Genomic DNA, 7,224 nt, shown 5'->3' with positions numbered 1-7,224 from the left:
AAAAAAAAGTTTGATGTCCATATGTCTCAGGGTCCAAATGACTGGCTTCACTCTTGCTGGTAGTGAAATCCCACCTTATGGCTTCTGGGATGGCTGATTTTATACTCAATCACTATTAACCCTGTTAGCAATTACTGCAGCTGAAACATACCATCCAATTAGCATCTTCCCCAACCTTCTTAACCAGACTCATCAGGAAAATGAAGCTCATTTGGTGGGAGTAGCAAAGGCTCCTTTGTTAGTGTTATAGTAAATAATTCATTGTGTTACGTTACAGGCATCAAACCCAAAGCTATTGCTATTAAGTCAATTCCAACTCACAGGCACCCTATAGGACAGAGTTAAGTACCCCATAAGGGTTACAAGGGTATAGATCTTCTGGTAACTAACCACAGCTCTTTTTCCACAGAGCAGCTGGGGGCTCAAATCTACTGACCTTGGAATAGCAATTGAGGACTTTACTGCACTACCATGGAATGGTAAAGCTAAATAAATGAAAACACCTGAAGTCACCTTATTACTGGCAAAATAGAAAATCAAATGTTTCCATTGTATTACTAAATTGCTGTACATGGAAGAATGGTCAAAAGCAGGAAGATGAATGATGCAGAGGTTGGAATGCGCTGAGATGTCCATTTGAAAATGATAGAAAATTTCAAGGAAAAAAAATGTACAGGGCGGTGAGAACAAATAGCTTCTCATATTTTAATAATTGACATAATATTTTTACTTGCCATTGGATAAGCCCAGATTGACAGTGGTGGTAGAAACGCCAGGGAAGTCTTCTGGTCCTGCGTTGTCTTCGTGTGGACCTGCTATTCAGACTTAGGGTTCAGCGGGATTTGGTGGTTTCACTGCTAGAATTAGAATACTAGATCTTTCTTTCACGATCATAAAGATCTGTTAAAATTCTGACTTCCAGAGTGCCAATAAATGTGTTTATTAATGAGACAGTTGAGAACTATAATAATAAGTACAAGATTTTTTTTTTTGTACTTCTCATGGACAGATAATCCTGTCATTTCTTTTTTGTTGTAGGTTGTTTTCTAGAGAAGCAAAGCTATTGAAGTGTAGAAATGTGTGGATAGATGGAAATATTTCTGTCAAGAAAATGGCTCATTCAGATGTAGAAGTGGGGCTGTTCCAATCCGTGGGGCTGATGTTAGGCTGAAAACTTCTCTTACTGGAGTAGCTGTGGCGGCTCACGGACACAAGATCGGTAGGCCATATTGTGCTTACAAGGAGGAGGAATTCAAGCTGGGCAGGTGAAATAGCAGACTGCGGATGGTTCCCAGGATTTACAGACACCGGTTCAAATCCAAAGATCTGGAGACCAGAAGATGTGCCAAATGCAGGATCCAGACCCAGCACGAGGCAAGCACACTTTTCTTACAGCTGCCATGTATCGTGGCACCAGGCCATAGCCCCCAAGGAAACCTCATTTCCATTGATTGGCTGCTCACAGTAGATCCTATTGTGGAGGGGGTTAACATGTTAGATTTTATCATGGGAAATGAGTGGGTCTTAACTACTGAACCAATGAGAGTCCTGACTTAGCCGAGTTGACACAAAACCTTAACCATCACAAGTTTCAAGGCCATAATTTCAAAGGTGGGATTACGTTTCGGTTTCACGAGTAAACAATTTTAAAATAAATAGCATTCATACCTACAATATGAAATGATAGTTTAAATAACACTTTATTCCCCAAACAAGTTTGAGTTTTTTATTTGGCATTCAAAGCATTAATGTTAAAAACAGCTATCAAAGAAGACTTGCAGAATCTTATTCTTTGGATATTTCTACAGTAACAAAAAAAGCTATGTCCCACCGTAAGGTTATACATAGGTAGTCTTAAACAGGTGTCAGATAATTCATGGTTTATAAAGGAATCTTTCTGAAGGGTCAAATGATTGTATTTAAACATGTTTAATACATGGTATCTTAGAACACATTTTCATTCCTTAATTAAAATAACCATTCTCTTTTCCCTCCCTTCCTTTTATTGACAGATATTGACACAAAGAAATCAAAGTGTCGATTTTGTGATATTTATGTAAAATTTTATTATGTTTTATACCTTAATAATCAACTCATTTAAAACCTAATAATACCCCTTTTCTTACCCCTACCTAACAAAAACAAGGCCTTCATTCAATGTTATGACTACATCAAGGCCATTGGCATGCATGCAAATAATGAAAGTAATTAGTTGCAAACATTACATTAGGTGTTAAAAAAAGCTAGTATTGTTTTAAACAAATTATTCTGATGAAAAAAATGAGAAAGGTTATTACAGAAACAAGAAATTAAAAGCTATAAAGCTGTATATAATGAAATAATAGTAGGGAAAAATAAAATGAATTAAATAAAGATTAGTTTGGGCATCATTTAAATTGTTCCTTTTGGTTTCTTTTTTTGTTTCTCCAAACAATTCTTTCAGTTAGCTACTGGCCTTAACTTGCTGGTGCAATGCTTAATGACCATCCGGTTGCACTTCATTAAGGCCTGCCTGTGGAGTTCACCTGTGCTGTCCAACAATTTGTAGTTTATTTTTCTCATCCCTCCAAGGGTTTGCTAAATGATTGGCTGACTATTGCTGAGAAAACCACATTAAGTTGTCAATCACACTCTGCCTCTTCCATCTTTCCACAGAGGATGGCTACATTGTAAGGCCAGTTTGGGTTCTCTAGTACAAGACGGACTCATATTGCTTGTGCTATCATCACTGTTTTGTTGTTCTTGATGCTTTTAAAATTATTATTATTATTTTGGTTAGGGGAGGAGATAAGATAAAACTGTCTAAAATTTAATCTAACAGGGAAAAGTTTGAAAAAGGTCCTTGAAAAAAACAGCATACAACATTATTAAAACTATTTGGTTTTTCAGTACAATATTTAAATATTTTAATTTTAATTTCATTAGACTTGACATGAATCATGTAGGCCACACTGAACTTGTTGGACCTACTTATATTAGTGCTGACCCAAGATGTCATGTAAGTACAGCACCAGCCATAAGTCTATTTCCTTCACATGTTAAAAACTGTTGGCTTTTCTCTAATTTGACATAAAGAATATTCTTTATTTGTGATTTTTTTGTGTTTAGATGTCTATGAGTTGATATTTGTTTCACAGTGATCCCATATAACAGATTAGAAATATCCCATAGGGGTTTCATTCTTTGCAGGAGCAAAAAATCACAGTGTGTTGTGTAGCATCGTGGAAGATGACTAGGCTTTAAATGCTAAACCACTGAGCATCCTCATGGAGTCAAGTTGACACAAAGTCTAACTATTACAGGTTGTGAAGGCTGTCCCAGAATAATTCGTGGAGCAACCTCACTCTGTCTACTCTAAGGATGGAATCTTTCTCTTTCACTCTTTTTAGTTCCTCAAACTCAAAGAAAATTTCAAGGGAACAGAAGTTGAGTCATTCAAAGATGTCAAAATAAAATTGTAGTTGATAAACTTTTTAAAATACAGAGTACAAATTCTTAAAGGAATAATTAGATGATAATACTCCCTTAAGAATTGTTCAGCCCTAGATTCAGGATATATCTTCACATTTTAATTATTTTCTATTTAATAAAAATTTTATTTTTTTGTAGCAATAATTTAAATAATATGCATTAATGCAATTTACAGACATTTCATAGATTAGGAGCGTTCCTATAGGACAGAGCAGAACTACCAAGTTATTTATGAGACTTTAAATCTACATGGGAACAGACAGCCTCAACTTTGTCCTGCAGAGTATGCGGACCTGCAATCTAAAATTTAAATCATTACACAATCAGGACTCCTCAAATATATATATGGAATTGCTTTGAGAGTGGGGTGATTGAATTGCACATAGCAACAATAACAATTATATCCATAGTAGTTCATCTCAACCTGAACTACTCATACTTCTTTTTTTTTAAAGGAATTTCTGAGTGTAGTTTGTGTAATGGACCACTTTAATTCATTTACTCCATCTGAGATTTCTTGAAATGACCACTATGATTAGCTTGAAACAATGTAACTCAGTAAGGCAGTCCTCTATTTTTATAAAAATTAACTTTTTATTGTGGATTTGATGGGGGTTTGTAGATCAGATCATCATTTTTGGATTAAAGAACATAAACAACTTCTCGGCTTTCCCAATGACTTGCCTATCTCAGGTCCCCATTAGCATCATCACTCTATTTTAGGGTATTGGCTTCCCTTTCACCAAATTAACACCCATGTACTTTCTGCCTATTACTTCCCTGGCCCCTTCCAATGCTGCACACCATCAGTCTCTTTCTTATTATTTGCAAACCTTAAAAATGTTTTCATATCAGTGGTCCAATACAATATTTGATCTTATGTGATTGATGAGCTTCTGTCAGCATATTGTCCCCCAAATCCATCCATATCATGTGTGTTTCACAATTTCAACTTTACATTGTGTCTGTGTTTGTTTGTGGTGGTTTTACTGTTCACCTGCTATTTGTGATGATCATTTTTTAATTTTAATGAGGTTTATACATTTTCTTTGAGGTTAGTTATTACTTATTACTATTTTATCAAGTTTAACAAAGTCTGTTCTTTCAATGAATTTACTTGACTTCCTATCCATTCAAATGTTTTGTATCTAAATTATTTCCTCTTTTGCTTCTGACTTGTGTACATTGCAGATTGATATTTCAGGATCTCTATATTCAGCCTTGTAAACTTGATTCACTTTGTTTACTATGATAATCAGGTTGAATTCTGGTTGTTGTTGACATCAGGTTCATGTCTGCTGTTGTTGCTTTTGTCTAAAAAACTCCCCTTAGTATTTTTTTTGTGAGGATCACCTTGTTTTACCAATTACTTTAACTTTTCCCTTCCTGAAAAATGCCCATTTCTCTCTCATATTTGATGAACATTTTTTCTGCCTATAAGATTCTTGATGGCAATATTTTTCTTTCAAATTGTATATATGCCACCCCCTTGCCTTCCAGCCTGCATGATTTCTGCTGGAAAATCTGAGCTTGCTCTCATGGATTCACCTTTTAGGTCATGTTTTATTTTTCCCAAGCTGCTCTCTGAGTTCTTTCCTTGTCTTTGATTTTGAAAAGTTTTGTTATGATATATTGTGGTAATAATTTTGGGGGGTGTACCCTAATTGGATTTCTTTTAATTTCCTGGATGGTTATTTTTCCTCTTTCATGGTTGTAGGTACATTTTCTTCCTGAAGGTCTTGAACAATTTCTTCTTTTGTTTGCTTCTTCTTGTGTTCTACATAATTCATAAATTTTCTTCAGATTTTTTTTTTGAAGTTTTGTTTGGTTGTTGGAGTTGAACCTCTTTGTCACTAATGTAATGACTCTAAGTCTATTTCAGTTTCATGTTTCCTCTTTTTATTTATTATTTTGGCCATTATTTAAGTTTGAAGGATAAGGAATCTAGAGGGGATAATTTAGGTATTTTTGTTTTGCCTTGGTTTGTAAAGAAACATACTGTACATATTTACAAAACTCATCTCAAGAAATTAAATCAGCAACAATATCCTGTTAAACCCTCCATTTTTTGTGATTTTTTTCTCCCCACCCCCTCCTAACGATCCTAAATCTTCCCACTCAGGTATCTGGCTTCCTCATAATCATCAAAGTATTTTCTTTGGTGTGTAAAGCATACATACCAGTTTATTTATATAAAGCAGTTTCTTTTTCTTAATTTTTCCTTATAATAATGGTTTTACTAAATCATTATCTTTGTAAGATTGACTGGATTTACTAAGCACAGTGTTTTTTTTAACTTTGTCCATGTTTTGTGCTGTGTAAGAGAGTTGCCATTGTTTTTTATTGATGCATAATATTCCATAGTATAAATGCATCAGAGCTTGTTTATCCATTCTTCTCTCACTGATGTTATTGGTTGTTTTCATGTTTTTGGTATTATGGAAATTGCTGAAAATGCATAGGTGTGCATATTGAATATTGAAGGTAGTATGGACTGACAAAAGAACAAATAAACCTGTCTTGGAAGAAGTACAGTCAGAATGCTCCTTAGAGGCAAAGAAGGTGACTTTGGACACATCAGCAGAGACCAGTCCCTGCCGAAGGACGTCTTGCTTGGTGGGGTCAAGAAAAAGAGGAAGGCTCTTGACAAGATGGAATGACACGTTAGATGCGTCAATGGGCTCAAACAAAAAAATTGTGAGAATGACACAGAATCGGGCAGTGTTTAATTCTGTTTTACATAAAACAACTATTTAAAGTTAAATCTCCAATAATTTATCCTTGTTAGATGCCATTAAATTGGTTCTAATGCAAAAGTAACTTACAAATAATAGAAGAAAAACACTGACCAATCTTGTGTCATGTTTACAGCATATGTTTGAGCTCATCTTTGCTAACACTTTGTCAATACATATCACTCAGGATCTTCTTTTTTGGTTTGTTTGTTTTGTTTTTTTTGCTGCTCATCTACTTTATACCAAGCATAATGTCCTTCTCCAGTGACTGGTCCTTCATGATGGACCATTTAAAAAATAGATAGCAAAAAGTTTCCTTCTTTGCTACGAAACAGCAATCTGAATATACTTCTTTTAACACAGTCTGTTATTTCTCCTGTCAGTCCCTTGTATATTCAATATTATTGGCAACATCACAATTCAAAGGCATCCATTCTTCTTTGGCCTTCTTTATTCATTGTTCAGTTTTCACATGCGTATGAAGTGATTGAAAATGCAGTGACTTGAGGCAAGTGTGCCTTAGCCTTCAAGGTGATCTCTTTGCTTTAAAGATTTTAAAGAGATCCTTAAATTTGCGCAATGCATATTTTGTTTATAATACTTCATTGTTTACCTGTTTTTCATTAAGCAAAGACATTGCTCTATATGGATTATAATAAAATAAAGATAGCATTTCAAAAAATGAGAATTCCAGTACACCTAATTGTATTCATGATGAACCTATACGTAGATAAAGAGGTAGCTATTCAAACTGAACAAGGGGATATTGTGTGATGTAATGCCATCAAAGGTGAGCTATGACTGTCCATTCACTATACTTATTCAATCTGTACGCTAAATAACTAATCCAAGATGTTGGGATTTATGAAGAGTGCAGTGTCAGGATAGAAAGAATACTCATTAATAACCTACAGTAATCAAGTGACACACCTAGTTTGCTGTCGGTGAGGAAGGGTTGAAGCACTTACTGACTCTATTAGGCTGAGTTTTCTACAGACACACAGAGGATATACTGATA

Source organism: Echinops telfairi, unplaced genomic scaffold (assembly GCF_000313985.2).
Source record: "Echinops telfairi isolate 266 unplaced genomic scaffold, ASM31398v2 ScPeMD7_9;HRSCAF=40, whole genome shotgun sequence".
NCBI lineage: Eukaryota > Metazoa > Chordata > Mammalia > Afrosoricida > Tenrecidae > Echinops > Echinops telfairi.
The sequence above is the reverse complement of the archived record's forward strand: the minus strand, read 5'-3'. Positions refer to the sequence as shown.